Genomic DNA, 17,324 nt, shown 5'->3' with positions numbered 1-17,324 from the left:
TGCTTTTAAGTGCAGAGGAGGGTTTTGGGTCTTTTAGATTCATATCGGGCGATACCGATATGCAATGGCCAAAATATTGGTATCGGCAATGAAAAACCGATATCGGTCGATCACTAGTACGCATGCACCACTGACATCACCAGCTGCTGCAAATGTAAATATCTTCTAAACCATGCACGTTTAGCAGATATTCACTGTAGGTAGAAGGGAAAAGGCTGGTTTTACTACGGCTTTAAAGGAAGCTGGAAAATAACAGACTTCCTGGTTTGATCACCAGGTACAAATAAAAGGAAAAAAGCCTAAAAAAGAAAACAAATGCAGCCTCTACATTGAAGGACTGGTAGGCTGCCATATTTTAAATGGTTGCTTTTGGGTTTAGATATGCTTTAGAATCAGTTATGGGTTCATTTATTTTACTTTGTATAGTACTCTTTGCACTCAACAAAGTAAGGTTCATATTATTACAAGGGATTCTGAAACTATGATGGAGTAGCTCTTCGGTTTGCCCCAAGTCTTATAGATTCTGCAAAGAGAACACTTTCTATAAACACTGAATCGAGGATAAGGTATTGTAACTCAAGAATCCTGACGCCGGCACAGGAGATTCATCATCCTGAATTATTACTGCTTAGATTTAAAGTATTAACTATTAAATCTAGAGCATAGGCTGATACAGCACAATACATAATTACTGTCTAAATCAGTTTGCCATGCATAGCGATACACAAGACTTTTCCCTTCACCCAGATGTCTTTCTTCTATCAAAATATTTATTTCATTCATATCGGTGCGTGCATGGTTTGTGGAGAGGAATCATATAACTGGAAATCTTTGTAGGTCATATAATGAACATGGTAAAGCAGGCCTGACCTCAAAAATATTATTTCATGTTATTAGCATACAGGGCTGCCATTAGAATTCACGGGGGCCCCATACAACCTGCCTGACAATATTAGGAGGAGGATGGGAAGAACAGGTTTCCGATTATAGGGTGTCTCTTCTGTCAGCTCCTTGGAAGAGTCTCCCATCAGTAGGAGGATATCTGCAAGGACTTGTGGGGGTGTCTGTGTGACCCAGTAATACCATTCCCCCTTCAAGGGAGGTACTGCTCCAGCATTCTATGGTCTATAAGGGAATTCATAATGCTGCTGGAAAACTACCTTGATGATAAACATTACTATCTCTGCTCAAAGAACTGGTATGGTCAGACTTTACAACATATAGAATACCTTTGCTATAATTGCCTTGTTTTGTGCCTATTCAAGTTCTTGAATATAAACAATGTTTAAATACCTCCATGTAGTGATTCAGCACGTTCATCAGGAACACCGATTAGGCCCTACCTACAAGCTTAGTACTTCAAGTCAGCAAAGATCAGCAGCGAGGGAAGCAGAACAAGTATTATTTTTTTTTAAAGGAATTTTTGTGTATTGATCCAAATACATTGCAAGGATTGAAAAAAAAAAAAAAACAACAACTTTGTAGCAGAGTCCTTGCAAGACTAAATCATAATGGAAGGGTCTGCACTCATTAAAACCAACTGATGCACTTTCAGTTTTAATGAGGAAAGTTGCAGTGTCTGCTTCCCTTTAGAAGAAGTTTACCATTAGGGAATGTAGCCCTTTTTTAGGGGGCTTTGGGTTATGGAAAATGGCCCTTCTCAAATAGAATATTGCGCTGAACCTGTAGGTAAATAAGAGAACCAGAACCTCTGCTAAATGGAAGGGTGGGTTTGATCATAGAGTTGGCAGTGCCTCCACCCAGGACAGGGCTTCTGTGACCCAAGGACACTCCCTTCCTGGGAAATCAACTAATAATGTAATCCGAGTAATTGGGAGAAAAGGAACTACTGCAGCCAGCATATAACATTAACCACAAGTATATACTGTAGATACACACCAGTATGGAAAGAATAATATTTTAAAATAATAAAAAGGTTAATAATAATACATACAAATGTACAAATAGGTAATATCAACAAAGGGCCTGACAGGAGTACTGGTGAAAATGTGCACATGTACTTGGGTATATACTGTAGTTAGTAATAAAGATACCTCCAGATGAAAGTCCAGTTACAGGGGTCTCTGTGGTTGATTATGATGCAGTGTCCGTCTTGGTGTCGAAGACCTGAAGACAGAGTCAATGATGATTGGGAGATCCTCTAACCGTCATCCAACCAGCCTGGAACATAGCTTCTCACCAGCAGAAATCGTGGTGTGATACTGGAACTAAGAGTCAGCCTATCTGCATCTTTGTCCCAAGTAGCGTGTAATCACAAGGAGGAGACCCCCGATTGTTTGGGACTATAAATGCAACGTAACACTGAAAAGAGTATACACATTAAAAAGAATCAATTTTTATTTACACACAAAAAGAAAAGAACAATTAGTTGTACAATAATTGCATATTCCAAACAATAGATGACTGGATATACATCAAAATTTTAAAATTGCATGCAAGAACAGACCATCCTCAGCACAGAAGACTCCTAGGTACAGCTGGTGGAGATAACTGGACAGGATCCTACGCGTTTTGGGTATAATACCCTTCTTCAGGGGTCAACCAGAGTTCAAAACACTAAGTGTGCCAGGGGGAGTCTTCGTATGGAGAGAAATGGACTGTTAATTAAAACGGTAAGTATACTGAAAGAGGAATACCGAGTCTCCCATAAACATAGTTCACTGGGTAAGAGGGTGGAAAAAGAAAAGCTGGCGTGCGCTTAGGGTGCCCATGGGCGCAACAGTGATGCACTTGGTCCAAAGAGATCCCTACATATATGTATGGGTACCTGTTATAGATGAGTATTTAGCGTAGCTAGAGGTCAACAGAATAAGGCAGGGGTGTCCATCCACTATATGGAGTATTTCAAAGATGGAGGTATGTAGCCTCCTATGGGAGCTGGCGGCCTCTGCTAGGGTAGGGTCCTGTCCGGTTCTCTCCACCAGCTGTACCTAGGAGTCTTCTGCACTGAGGATGGTCTGTTCTTGCATGCAATTTTAAAATTTTGATGTATATATAGTCATCTATTGTTTGGAATATGCAATTATTGTACAACTAATTTTTCTATTCTTTTTTGTGTATAAATAAAAATTTATTTTTTTAAAACCCTAGTGTATACTCTTTTCAGTGTTAAGTGGCATTTATAGTCCCAAAGAATTGGGGGTCTCCTCCTTGTCTCTACCTACCGGGATGATGGCCACTAACACTGGGTACTAGGTGATATGATCCAACATTCCTAGTAGCGTGTAATTTGTCATACAACCGAACCTCTAACTACCTAGATGGCCATCTGATGCCTAACCTGACTCTAACCGAACTTGGTTATTGGGCCCTGAGCTAAAACTAGCTATAGAATCCCAAACCAGAAGGGAGAGAGTTAACTATAATAATACAAGGTAAACAAAGTAATGATCTGCCACAAAGAATATAGTGGAAAAGCCTCCATCCCTGTAAAATATATAGAGAAGGAACTGGGGTATTGGGACTTTAAATGAGGCATGAAATAAAGAAAAAAGGATTTATTTTGGAGACATGCAATTTATACAGTTCATATGTTTATGGACAAATTTTGAAACAGTATACAATTCATATTAGGAATATAAATACAATAAAATAGGATCTCAAATGGGATCTCTAAAATTAAATTTCAATATATAAACACTGTATATATCAATTCATACATGATCAGAATAAAAGGATAATTTGTTTTATAGCATCCGAGTTATAATGTAGACTCGACGCGTTTCTTGGACCTCCGTCCATTCATCAGGAGTATTGGATACATATAAAGTGTCTGAGGAAGAAAAGGGGGATATAAACATTTTTGCACCAGAACATGTGAATGTAAAAGATGTATCAAATTTCAAAATCTGTAAACACAATTTTTTACCTTAGACATCTCAAGGTCAATTTTGGCACAAGAGAAATAAAACCCAACCTCGGAGGGAAAATGGCGGCATCAGAAGCATAGTCTCCCCCGGGGCTGAGGTGCAGAGAAAGCCAGTCACGACCGGGGATGATGGAAATACAGTCCGGGCAGAAAGTACAGACCTCCTATGTTAGGTGATGATGATGACAATTGGGGTATCCTTGGATCGGTATTAAACAAGCGTACATAAATATTGTGAATAGGTCAAATAGACTATCTATACATTGGCATGTTACTGAGAACAAATAGACCGATCCAAGGAGAAAAACCCAGGAGATATAGGTTGAGAATTTCAATCGAGAGGTGACAGTAAAAATTAGAGAAGAAAAGACTAAAAATTAAAAAATGGGAAGGAACCAAAAGACCAGTAGGAGAGCTAGTGCATCAAGGTGCTTGAAATGGAGTTCAAATGATGAAACTAACAGTCCGGGCGGAAAGTGCAGACCTCAAAGATAGAATGATGGTAATGACAATGGGGTATCCATGGATCGGTTTTGATCTAAACAAGCATACATAAATATTATAAATTGAGTCAAATAGACTAACTATACATGGAAATGTTAATGAAGACAAATAGATCGATCCAAGGAGAGGCCCCCATGAGATATAGATTGAGCAATTCAATCGAAAGGTGACAATGAGATTGGGAAAAAGAAAATTGAAAAAGAACCAAAGAACCAGTATAGGAACTGGTGCATCAGCAAAGTGCATAGACTAGGGTTCAAGTGAAAGCATACCATGGATAGGATTGCATGTGGAATAGGGTGATCTCCCTGTGAAACAAGATGATGGAAAGGAGAGCTGATGATAACCCAGCCACGTATCCCGAGGCGCAGGCAGAATCTGCACCAACGCCATGTAACCCGCCAATTTATGACGGAAATCCGCCCTCACACATCCGGTAAAAACCGGAAGTGGGTGGCGTCAGACCATCCAGGGCGGAGAATGGAAAGAAAGGGGAAATGTTCACGGCGGTGCGGCAAGACAAATTGGCAGTCACACACCGGACAACCCTGTATAATAATACAAGCTACATATACGTAAATCTATGAGCTGGACTGTTGTTTGGGTGACTGGCAGCCTCTGTACTGTTTGGGAAAAAATCAGTAAAATAATCAGCGGCCCCTGAGCGGGTAGTGCTACACCTTCAAGTTCATGGAGGTAAAGAATTCATCCTTGTGTCTGTACATTTAGAGCAGAAATATTTCTATTTAGCTTAGAAAAATTTTACTTTGGAGATAATATTTATATTGCAATGTAAGTCAGGGTTCTCCGACCAGAGAGATAAGTGGACAAGAAAAGGATAAATCCAACTGGCTTCCTAAAGTTCTACACTATGGACACTTCTATTTAAAAGAGTACGTGGCACTGCTCCATTATACAGATGGAGTGGAGTCAGCTAAAGGAAATTGTCCCCTCATGAACTTTATTGGTTCTCTGAGGTATCAGCTATCTGATTGGACGCTGCAACTTCTGGTTATCTTTAGGCAACCATCTTGGTGTTGGATCTTATAAATTAGGGTACCCGCATCATATGGGTGCACCTGGATCGAGTGGCAGGACAGGGACAGAGACCCGTTTTCTAGGGAGAGGATATAGCACAGGGACAACGCCTAATCAGAGGAAAATTTTCCATATCCAGACCAGCGAAGTGGGGTTCTCCTCAGCAGCGTTATAGTAATGTTCCAGCACATGGTAGAGCGCCACCCCTCTAGCAGAAGCCATCCAACGGTAATACAGGCCCAAGACTGGTGATACTGTACAAATACCAAATGCTATACTGCCTATTATCAGTATCTATGGAAACTGCCTTTATCCAATACCACTAACCTATATGCAATATACAATATAAATTGCAACATCTAAACCCGAGGTAATATTTTGATATTATAACTAAATCGGCTCATGTCGTTTAGCAAGAGGATGAGGGCCTCTTCATACAACATTAGCCCCTTCACCCTCATTATAACCCCCTCCCCCACACCCCACCTTTTTTTTTTGGGGGGGGGGGGTTGTCTCTCTCTCTCTCCCTACTCTTTCTTTCTTCTCATTCTTTCCCACATTGTACTTCCTCCTTCATAGGTCTCTACTTGTCTGGCACAAGTAGCCGATACCTACACGATACCTACAGACTAAGCTACAAAATATGCACTATATTAATCAGAGAACTCTCTATACAGTTGACACTCCCCCCCCCCCCATTTTGGAAAGTAATACCCAGGTAATGACCTCACACATATTAGTTTAGATTTATACTCCCTCTCACCCATAGGTGTGTGCAGCCTATTGCATTCAGCCTATTGCATTAGGGTGTGCACCCCAAAGCTCAAACACACATGCCTTTCTCTGCAGCCTCAGCTTCATGGGGCAAAGAATGAATGGGAAGTGCTCTGTGCTGAGCAGCTTCCTGTTCATTCACAAACTGAAGCATAGTAAACACAGCTTACTATTCTTTCGTTATGAAAGGACACAGTGAGCAAGTGTGTTTAATGTGTTGATTTAGAAAAGGAAGGGGATGGTAAATTACATATTTACTAGCCCCTTCCCCCACTCCTGAAACATCCCCCGAAGCAGTTGCATGTGTAAGACATGCATACGTTTTCTGTTTTAATGCATTTCTGTATTGCAAACATTTTTTCAATATAAATGTATTTGAAAAAAAAAAATAATGATAAAAAAATTAAATTGCAACATCTGCCTACAAGGGGGTGGTAAACATGTGGGTCAACTGCTTGTTTTTTCCATCCTTGGCTGCCTGTGTGAAAGGAACCTAAGACTGGAGAGGGAAGGGCTAAGTGATGCTGGACATCCCCTAGCCAGGAAACGAGATGGGCTTTCTCTAACTTACTGCAGCTTCTAATGCACATTAAAAGAATCTCACAGTGTGCAGTGCAATCCAGTAAGCAATTTCAGAACAGGAGAGGAGCCGGTACAACTGTGCAAGGCTGAATGTAAAACTAAGGTTCAGATCTAATAAAAGCTGCAGATTTAAAACGATTTAAAATGACTTCTAAAATGAGATTTATTGGTGATTGAGTGTACATATACTTTACCCTCCCATCTGAAGACCATACCTGCAAACCAGCTGCAGCCCAGGAAAAAAATTCCTGATACTTATTGAGGACAACCATTTGCTTATTTTATTTACAATGCAATAAATGCCATCCTAATGTATGACGACAGCAAGCTCTAAAATGTGAAATAAAACTTCATTTCCCTCTTTACTCCCACCCAGGGACGTATCATGGTGAGTTTCTTGCCATCCCACATGTCATTAATATAACTTGCAATAACACCATCATATCCCTGCGGATACGCCATGAATCACGCACAAGTAAGCACATACACACTCCATTAATAATGTAACTGAAGTAGATGGGACTAAAATATGTAGACAGCTCACCAGCAGAAGTTTCTTGACAAATGTTTCAATTAAAATGTCAGAAATGATTCCTTGTATAATGTTCAATATGAGGGAATTCGAGTGGATCTGATAGATGGCAGAATGTTCCATTTTGCAGGCGCTGTCCTTGAGGTCATGTCATTTGGAGTGTTTTTGCGGTTCACAATAACAGCTCCGGTTGAACATCATCCTTCATAGAACTTTCATGCATTGACATACTAGCAACCATGCGGAATCTTATCCTCATCTGTTCCCTGTAGGTTCAGCGGGGCACAGGTCCACCCAGAGGCGTAACTAGAACCTTAAGGGCCCCGATGCAAGAAACCATGGAGAGCCCCACTGACAGGGCCCTTCCCTCCCAGCCTGGTGGCAGAACACCAGGGACGGTTGCAAGTGCGATGTTTGTGTGGTAGTTCTGCCACTGGTGTTAGTAGTTTTTTATTTCACATGTATAAATACATAAGGGGTCCATATAGTGAACTTGTTGTTGAGTTATTTACTTTAAGGTCATCACAGACGACAAGGGGGCACTCTTTACATCTAGAGGAAAACAGATTTCGTCTCCAAATATGGAAAGGTTTCTTCACCGTAAGAGCTGTGAAAATGTGGAATAGACTCCCTCCAGAGGTGGTTCTGGTCAGCTCAGTAGAAAGGCCTGGATTCTTTCCTAGGTGTACATAATATACCTGGATACTAACATTTATAGGTAAAGTTGATCCAGGGAATATTCGATTGCCTCTCGGGGATTAGGAAGCAATTTTTTCCCCTGTTGTAGCAAATTGGATCATGCTTTGCTGGGGTTTTTTCCTTCCTCTAGATCAGGGCTTCCCAAACGTTTTTGGGCCGAGACCCACTTCTGAATACAGTTATTTTTCGGGGCCCACTTGCTTGTAATTGAATATTGTAAAGTACTACAGAATTTGTTGTCGCTATATAAATGCAAATAATAATAATAATATTAATGCATATTTTAAAGGGAGGGGGATGTTAAATGAAAAATATTAATTAACTACTTTTCTATTTATTATTGAATACACATTGCCAGATGTTTTATAAGTGAGGGGTCAGAAACCTGTGGCATGTGTGGCATATAAGTGGAGTTGTAAGTAATCAGCACCCTCTTAGACAGTATAAGGCAGGCAGAGGACAGAAATCAACCACCCCAGGACAGTGATCAGCAGGCTACATGGCACTCACCCTCCTTCCTCTCCCAGCGGTCCACAGTGAAGGTAAAGCCCCTGTTTGCCCTCTCCAGGGCCCAGCACACCTCACCCAGAATCTCAATGATGAGTAGCTCTATGCTGGTCTGGGTTTCCTGGCTCTTCTCTTTCAAAACCTCTACTGGGGTCACAGAAGCTGCCATGAACTCCTGACACCGCGGGGCCACCTGGTCCTCCTATGACACAGAGGCTGTCGTCTCTGCTCGCTATAGATGAGAGAATCCCGCTGCCAGTCTAGCCACCACCGCTGCCGCCAGCAGGACCGAGGAGCTGGTTCTGCACCCCATGAACATATCCTACATAACAGCCCACATATGTAATCACTGATGCAAGTATCCTCCTCACGGGAAATGCAGACCAGCCTCCGTAAACTGCATGGGCGGGGTCCTGAATCCATTGACTCCATTGACTGCTCTGGCTCTCTGTAATTTGCGCGGGCTCCCACAGCACAATTTAAGCGGGCCCGCTCTCAGTGATTTCTGGCCCAGGGTGACCCACTCAAACGCAGCTCGCGACCCACCAGTGGGTCCAGACCCACAGTTTGGGAACTCCTGCTCTAGATCAACTGCCTGTATAGTATTGTGTATATGGGATTGTAGGGTTGGGTTTTCATTACTGTATTTTGTTTTTTATTGGTTGAGCCAGATGGTCTTTTTTCAACCTTACTAACGATACAACTATTTCTATTTAACTTTTCTACCATTTGTTTTATTCATTTTTTTACAATATTCTTTTTTTTTTATATTTTTAAAATATTTTTAGGAGCCCCTTTAGGGGGCCTTGGTAATATATCCGGAGTCTAAACAGACCTCTGATATTCCACCTTTGATACAGAGAAAGTAGATGAAGGACACAGCTTTCCATCTCCTTCTCTGAAGCCTCAGCTGCACAGAATAAATGGATAGGAATAGCTCTCTACAGAGCTTCCGAATCATTCACATACTGAAGCATTGTAAACACAATTTACTACGTTTCAGTTATGAATAGATCGGATCACGACTCTCCATTCAGAAAAGGCTTCACCCTGACAGATCCCCTGCAGCAGTCATTGGGAGAGGGGAGGAGGGAACCTTGCAGAGATGTAGGGATGAGGGGAGGGCTGGAAAAAGCACAGGGGGGGGGTGCTGGAGAGCACACGAGGGGGGGGGGGGGGGCAGCAGAAAGAAACTGCATAGAAGCAGCTGTGGGGGCAGCTGCATATAACAGAACGAATCTCTTCATTCCTCCCAGCTTCTCTTCCTCTCCCTCCCACAGGCATTCCTCTATGGGTTCCTCTATGCCAGTGTTTCTCCATCTTTTTCGAGTCAGGGCGTCCTTGCCTTGAAAGTATTTTCAGTCTGGAGACCCCCCAGTCCAGTGGCTAGCTGCGGTTGCGGAACCTGATCACGATAAGGATAGGTTGCCACAGCTGTCCGAACAGCCAACCTGCAGTTGTCGCTGCCGAACGCACACAAAGCAATCCGAACAGACAGGAATTTAATTAGGTGCAAGACTTTTTAAAGAAAACATAACACCAGAAAAATGTACTAAATATTTTATTAAATTTGCCCCAACATGTCTATACAATTAGTGGTACATTTTATTTTAGCAAGGCAAAGGGGTTTCTGTCAATGAGCAGGGTCTTGCAGTAAGGGGACTTGGGCTCCATTCACACCAATGCGTTTTTTCATGCTTTTTGCAGAAATGCAGGACATTTTTTAACATGGGTGCCTATGGAACACGTTCACATCAATGCATTTTTGTGTCTCTGAGATTTTAGAAAGGGTCAGGTACTTTTTTAACCACTTAAGCCCCAGCCCTATTTCGGACACTTTTTGTTTACAAGTTAAATTTAGTCTTTTTTCCTAGAAAACTACTTAGAACCCCCAAACATTATATATATTTTTTTAGCAAAGACTCTGGAGAATAAAATGTCGGTCATTGCAATATTTTTTGTCACGCGGTATTTGCGCAGCGGTCTTTAAAACGCAATTTTTTTGGAAAATTTTTGAAAAATCACATTTCACTGCATTTAAAAAATACTAATCAGTAAAGTTAGCTAATTTTTTTTTGTATATTGTGAAAGATGATGTCACGCCGAGTAAATGGATACCCAACATGTTATGGTTTAAAATTGCGCACACCCGTGGGATGGCGACAAACTACAGTCAATAGAGATCTCAATAGGCGACGCTTTAAATTTTTTTAATGGTTACCAGTTTAGAGTTAGAGTGTAGATCCTCTTTTTTAAATTATTGCTCACACTCTGGTGATCGCGGCAATACCTCACATGTGTGGTCTGATCACTTTTATTGCTGTCATAAGCAATGTAAACATCCCTTGTGACACCAATATGCAGTGACAGGTACTCTTTATGGAGGGATTGAGGGTCTAAAAGACCCTCGACCCCTCCACTACACTTTCATGTATGCAAAATGCCAAAAACTGCATTTTTGCATACAGCCGTTTTCTAAATCTGCCGCCTTTTGCAGCAGAGTAACCCGGAAGTGACGTCATGGACACCGCCTCCGGGTTACGTCATCGGAGACCCGATTGAAGCCGTTTCCGGCTTTGATCAGGACTCTATCCAGCCAGCGGACATGCCGACTGAGTGCTGAGGGGGCTCCCAGTGGGACAGGAGCCCCGAGCAAAGTCACGGAAGGCGGCGGGAGGGGGGGACGTCCCCTCCAGGCTCACCCGGGTAACAATCGAGCAGCTCCCGAGCCGCATCGGTCCTTACCGACGGAAAGCCGACCGTCGGCTGTTAACCACGGTACCGGGATGGTGCCTCTAACTAGAGGCATTATCCCGGTATACCCCCGCAAAGTCTTTCGACGTAGATCTACGTCAGTTTGCGGTAAGTGGTTAAATGCAAAACGGTGCTTTTTTTTGCTTTTTTGGTTCAATAGACTTTAATGGAGAAGCTGCTGAAAAGCATGTAGTGCGTTTATACTGCGATTTTGCCATGATTTTCGTTTTGCATTTTTAAATCTGCCAAACATAAAAAAGCAAATTGTGGTAAAAAACGTGTTAAGCACAGAAAAAAGCACTCCAGAAACGCTCAACACACATAGGTATGAATCGAGCCTTATATGAGAAGAGTTTTGAAAATGGCGTCAAAGGCTCTACCTTCATTTCATTTTTTTCTTCAAAATGTTCCCTATTAACTGCATAGAACGGACCATAACACAGATCAAAAGTGAGACGGCCCAATCTGGCTCGTAGTGCTTCATCAGCTCCAATTTCTACTGAAAATAATTCATTTTGTTTCTTTACTGGAAAACGCTGGCCCAAAGAAAGCAACATTACTGCTGGTGTTTTGAAAGAGGTCCAGAGGCAACAAACTTGTTCCTCCCAAACAAGCTTCACCCCAGTGTGAGTTTACCCAGAGTGACTGGGAGAAAAACATACGCTATGTCTTCTTAAAGCAGACCTAAGCTCAAACGTTAGGTACCGCCTAAACAATTGTGGAAGCAGTAGGGAAGATGGGGAAGGGTGGGTAGGGTTTGTAAAATGAACATAAACTATCAAGGAGATCAACACATATGTTCCGGTTATTATGACCCAAGCCCAGTATAAGGTCACGATGCCTGAAGCAGCTCTCACTTGTTTGCTCTGAGATGAGCAAAATCTTCTTTCCTTTGACTTCCAGTATCCTAGTACATAGCTGCCATGACATCAAAAAATATCTAAAGGCATATTTTTGGTTTTAGTTTTGCATAGAGTAGGGGATGGTTTTAACATCTATATTTGGTTTTTTGCTTTGTACATCCTGCTGGGGAGTGTTTCCTTCACTTCCAGTAATGTAACAAGTAAGGGAAGATCTCCCCAACGTTATGAAAACTATTCTTTGCCAGTTATTCATTAAAAAAATGTCCCTAGTGGAAGATCTCCCATCTGCTCCAGTGACAACTCAAAATTTAGATTTTCTCTAATATTCCATCCTATTAATAATGGTCACTAGGACAAATAGAGAGAAACCTTTCCCCCATGCTTTGTATATACCTCAATATACACCCAACACCCTTTCTGTCTGTCCCCAACCCTTTTGGCAATAGGGACTGGTTTCATGGAAGACAATTTTTCTATGGACCAGGGAAGAGGTCGGTGGTGCTAGGGTTAAGGACGGCCATACACGGTTCGAATCTCGGCCGGTTCCTGCTGATTCGAACCGTTAATGGGCATGCTGAATGTACCAAGTTGCTTGATCGATCGACATGGGTATAACCAACCATTTGGATTCTTTTGCGATTACTGCTAGCGACTGCTATAGCTGCTAGCGATAATCACTGTCTTCTCCCGGCGGGGATGGCTTCTCCCCACCCGCTGGGAGAAGTCATTGGCCCGGCAGGAGGGATTCCCCCATCAACACGGTCTGTGTTGATGGGGGAATCAAGCAAATTTTGTTCCTTCAACCAGTGTTTGCAGGAAAGAAATTTGCTCCTTGTATGGCCAGCCTTATTCCCACAGTGTACATTTTGTACACTTCAAATAAAGTTTGTACAAAAAAAAAGGGAGCTGTGTAATGCGCTCAGTCGCGCACCATGCTGCCCCGTATTGCAGCTGGGAACAGTGAAGTGCTTTGCAGCTTTCCGTTTCCATGTGAATTTCTGCTGTGCGGCCCGATTCCTAACAGGCCATGGACTGTGTTGGTCTGCAGCCCGGGGGTTGGGGACCTCTGTTTTGCAAGAGCAGCCTTTCCTAGCGCCAAGTGAGAAGCCATCCACTCGGACATTAAAAAGCTGCCTTCCGGGGCTGAAGTGGTTAGAAGTCAGCAGATATACTTTTTGTAGCTGCTGACTTTTAATAAACATAGAAACGGCTGGAACTCCACTTTACATTAATTTTTGACTGTGATACAAAAGAAGCAGCTCACTCGTCTGATAATATTGATGGCCGCAGTCTTGGCTGGCAGAGTACTCATAAGGCCAACTTGAAGAGTGCATAGAAAGTTCAATTAGAAAGTGCAGCGATACAGGTGAATTCCAAGGTAGTTGGAAGAGGCTTCTGTATCCCTCAGGAGCCGTATAAAGCCCACTGCACCATTATAAACTGCCAAAAAGTTCAATTTTGCTGAAATCATATGCAAAAAATCTAGGGAAATGAAAACTCTCAATTTACTCATCCTTTTTATACACTCTTTTTTTTAATTTACTAAAAGTAAAATGATTGGGTAGATGCAAGAAACAGTATAGTTGGTTTTAACTTGTGAATGGATTAAAATTTGATTGTCCCTGTATTGATGTGTAGTAAAAAACATACTGTATATTGCAGTCCCAGCAGATGCACAGACGTCAAGGAGCTTCATGTTATACACATGGATACCAATATTCTGACCACATGGCCATCTTGTAAGCCACATCCTGTATTCATCCACATTCAGTGGAAACACTACGGCTGTAAGGCGCTCAGCCATAACTTATAAGGCCTGAACAAAAAAAATGCAGATTATTGTTATTAAAACATTCTATGCCCATGGGCTGATAGGGTACTGGCTCCAGAAAACTCATTTTCGCTCGTTATTGGAGAAAATCTATGAATGAAAGACACACTATGATCTCTGCTTTTCCGGAATATTTCATTTGAACATCCATAAAGCAGCTGCAACCATGATGTCTCTACCCAAAGACCACGTAACACAGTTCAACAATAATTTGGTGAAACGCATTAGGAAGATGGTGGTTTTTTGTGTGGAGACATCATGGCTGCAGCTACTTTATGGATGTTTAGTTGAAATAACCCGGAAAAGCATTTGAGGTTGGCTCTCATTCATACATTTTCTCCACAGATTATTTTTAACCAACTTCAAGTAAAACTAATATTGACCCTCAAGGAACAAGAAACAAATACGATACTAATATGTGCACTTGATATTCATCCTTATTGCACTGCTCAATATTAATTTCAAAATTACCCATCACCAAAAAAATAATAATACATTAAAGACAATATTGTTATAATGACATTACTCTTCCCGTAGTTACATTCGGCTGACCCCATTCATGAACGTTATGATAAATCCATCTGGACAAATGGTTAAGGACATCTACATTAATCACACATATATGAGCTTGTTGGACATCCCATTCAAATACCATGGGCATTAATATCCACTCTTCTTGAAAGGCTCCACTCAGATTTTGTTGTGTGTGTGGGGAGGTGCAGCATGGTGTGTCAGCAGTAAACACTCAGAACTTGTATTAAAGTTAAGCCCCGTACACACGCTTCGAAAATTGGCAGGAAATTTTCGTCCAACGTCCGATCTGCCGATTTTCGGCTTGTTAGTATGACGATTCCGACAACCGACACCGACTTTTCGGCTGAAAAAAATCTGGTGTGCAGACTATAAAATTTTTGCTGGCCGTCAACACAACAGCCGATTTTCCGTCAGTCAGTACAGATTTCGTCAGACAAAAATCTCATGAGCAAGTCTGGGCATGCTCAGAGAAGAAAAAACACAAAGAAAGTAAACCAACACATGACATCACTTCTGAAGTAGATTTTTGTTGGGCGAGAAAATTTGTGTGCAGTCTAGGCACATTCCAACTAACAAAACACCACTCTGGACAAAAGTCGGACGATCGGTCGGCCGATAATCGTTGCGTGTGTACGGGGCTTTAGAGTTCGGCAGTTCATAACAAGCCTGGCGGGAAGGCACCTGACTGGGAACACTAACAGGATGTACCAATGATGTGTAGTAGAACAGGTCGCGGAAGTGCCAACAGCATCTGTCTTTTGGGGTGGAATGTGGCCTGGCCATTCTGTACCCAAATGGGGAGGTCTCCTGGATGGAAGGCGTATCCCTATCCTTTCCCTACTCATCTAGTACCTCTCCCTACAGCTAATCACTGTCTCTGACAGACAGCTGACCTATCCCTACACTACCCACACATGAAATTCGCACCAAGCCCTGGAGCCAGGGTTTTAAATGGATTCTGCCTGACCCAAGATGGCCGCCAGAGTCACGGGTCGGCAGCATCCAATTGAATAGCTTTCCCATAAAAAACCATAGAGGAACCATGTTCCTCTTGACTTTCTCTCCCTCTGCAATGCCGTTGCAGTTGAGTGTCACCTGCTGTGGAGGAAATAGACTGCACCTGCCTACATGTGTCTTAGAGAATTTTTGCACATTTACATTAAACAATATTTCTGAGGTCAGGTACAAGCCTCTGTGCAAGTCCCTTGAGATTACACCTGAATTTGTGAAGCCATATCTTTATGGAGATGGCTTTCTGCACAGGGACCCAGTCATGCTGGAACAGAAAGCACCTTCACCAAGCAGTTGTTGGAGCACAAAATTGACTGTCGCAATAAGTATCCTTCGCTGGAAACACCTGAATAAAAATATTGTTGATGGATGGCCACACTTTATCCAAATAAAAAAGTTTTAAATTTGGATACACTTTAAGTATCTAAAGCGGAGTATACACTAGAAGAGTTTTTAACCACCTCCCACCCGGCCACTGTACATATACGGCCGGGTGGGAGTCTCGTCCTTCTGATCGGACGTTCGGGAACGTCCTTCAGAAGGAGCGAGATCGTGCCGCCGCGGGCACGCGCAGCGGCACAATCTCGATGTGCCTGTGTCCCTCGGACACAGAGCAACAAGATGCGGCAGGAGGGCCCTGTGATTGGCCCTCCTGATCACATGACAGCTGTGTCCAATCACAGCTGTCATGTAATGTAAACACAGCCGTTGTAACAGCTTCGATCTCTTCTCCTCCTGACAGATCCTGTCAGTGAGGAGAAGAAGAGAGGATCTGTACTGCAGCCGGGGGGATCAGTGAGTATTTCTAATTACTCACTGATCACAGGGGGGGGGGGGTCTGTGCTGGTAATCAGAACATTGATTACCAGTGTAGCCCTGGGAGGGGGGGTGCCACTAGAGCCACCAGGGATGCCCACCCATAACCACCACGGATGCCCACCATGGCCACCAGGGATGGCAAACAGGGCTCAGAGAGCCTGCCAGTGGTGGCCCCTATCAGTGCTGCCCACCAATGCCATCTATCAGTGCTGCTCATCAGTGCCCATTATTGCCATCTATCAGTGCCACCCACCAGTGCCCATTATTGCCCACCAGTGCTGCCTATCAGTGTACATCAGTGCCGCCCATCAGTGCCGATCAGTGCCGCCCATCAGTGCCGATCTGTGCCGCCCATCAGTGCCACCTATCAGTGCCCATCAGTGCCACCGATCAGTGCCCATCAGTGCTGCATATCAGTGCTATCTATCAGTGCCACATATCAGTGCACATCAGTGCTACCTATCAGTGCCCATCAGTGCTGCATATCAGTGCCACCCCATCAGTGCCACCCCATCAGTGTCTCCTCATCAGTGCCTGTCAGTGCGGTGTCATCAGTGCTTATCAGTGCAGGAAAAAAAACGTATCTATTTACAAAATGTTATAACCTAAACAAAAAACTTTTTTTTTTTTTCTAACTTTTCCGTCTTTTTTTATTTGTGCATCAAAAAAGAAAAAACCTGGCGGTGATCAAATACCACCAAAAGAAAGCTCTATTTGTGGGGAAAAAATGACACAAATTTGGTTTAGGTACAGTGTTGCATGACCGCGCAATTGTCATTCAAAATGCAACTGTGCTAAAAGCTGAAAATTGGTCTGGGAAAGAAGGGGGTTTAAGTGCCCTGTATTGAAGTAGAAAATTTGAACAAAAATTCTCAGAACATTCAAATGTTGTTCCAAAGTAGTTCAAGATTTTATGTTTACTTTTAACATTAAAATTGAATTGACTTTACCAAACAATAAAAACACATATACTGTGTTGAGAAAATT

Source organism: Pelophylax lessonae (genome assembly GCF_965119305.1).
Source record: "Pelophylax lessonae genome assembly, chromosome: 8".
NCBI lineage: Eukaryota > Metazoa > Chordata > Amphibia > Anura > Ranidae > Pelophylax > Pelophylax lessonae.
This window is presented reverse-complemented; position numbering follows the sequence as displayed.